The sequence below is a fragment of the Xiphophorus maculatus genome, chromosome 9, assembly GCF_002775205.1.
Source record: "Xiphophorus maculatus strain JP 163 A chromosome 9, X_maculatus-5.0-male, whole genome shotgun sequence".
Classification (NCBI taxonomy): Eukaryota; Metazoa; Chordata; class Actinopteri; order Cyprinodontiformes; family Poeciliidae; genus Xiphophorus; species Xiphophorus maculatus.
The window spans coordinates 23,699,197-23,700,077 of NC_036451.1; positions in this window are offsets into that span (position 1 = coordinate 23,699,197).

Here is an 881-nt window from a genome sequence, read left to right on the forward strand (position 1 = left end):
TAGTGCCGCAAAAACTCTTCGGAGAAATTGCACTTTTAGATATTGTTCTCATTGTCAGCATATAGAGAAAACAAAAAAAAGGTTGATCTAAGAGTTTTATATAAAAATGTTTAAAACATCAAATATTTAAACTCTACAAGACATGATAGCCTCTAGTAGACCTGAGGGCTCTTTGTAAATATGAGTCAATAAAAATGCAGCCAACAGGAAGTCAGTGCAGTAAGCGCTTTAACATGCCCACTCTTTCCCACTATTGCTGCAAGACGAGCAGTGGATGTTGTTGCTGTGTACAATAAAGGCGCAACTGATCTAAATGTAGTTATGATTTGGGTTTTTTTTTTAAATCTGGATGGCGGGACTCTGTTTTTGTTAAAAGTGTCAACTGTAATGTCTGATTTTAGCTTCTTAAAAGGGCGACTTGGCTCCCCACTACGGGGGCCATTCCATCTGGGGGTGGCACAAGAACTCAAAGGGAAGAAAAAAGGTGATTTGTCAGGTGGACCCCAGACACATTTTGTTTTTGTTATTTGCATGTACAGATGATAGGGAGGTTAGTATGTGATAAACAAGTTTTGATCCTATGCCAGCCTAAAAGCCTGTTTTTGTTTTGGAATCAGTTCGAAGCTAAACAAATGCTATTTGTGAAAAGGTGTGTGAAAACGGCAACATACTGTCAAGTAGAGAGAGATCAAACATAGTCTCAAATATTCTGCATTGATTACTTCTCATTGAATTATGTGGATTTATTAGGCTTTGCTTTGCTTCTGAAGACCAAGAAAATTGATTATTAAAAAAAAACAAAAAACTTCTCGAGTCCTTTTTATGAACCGACTTTCAAGAGAAATGGGTCTTTAACCGGAAAAACACATTGGGTCAGACTG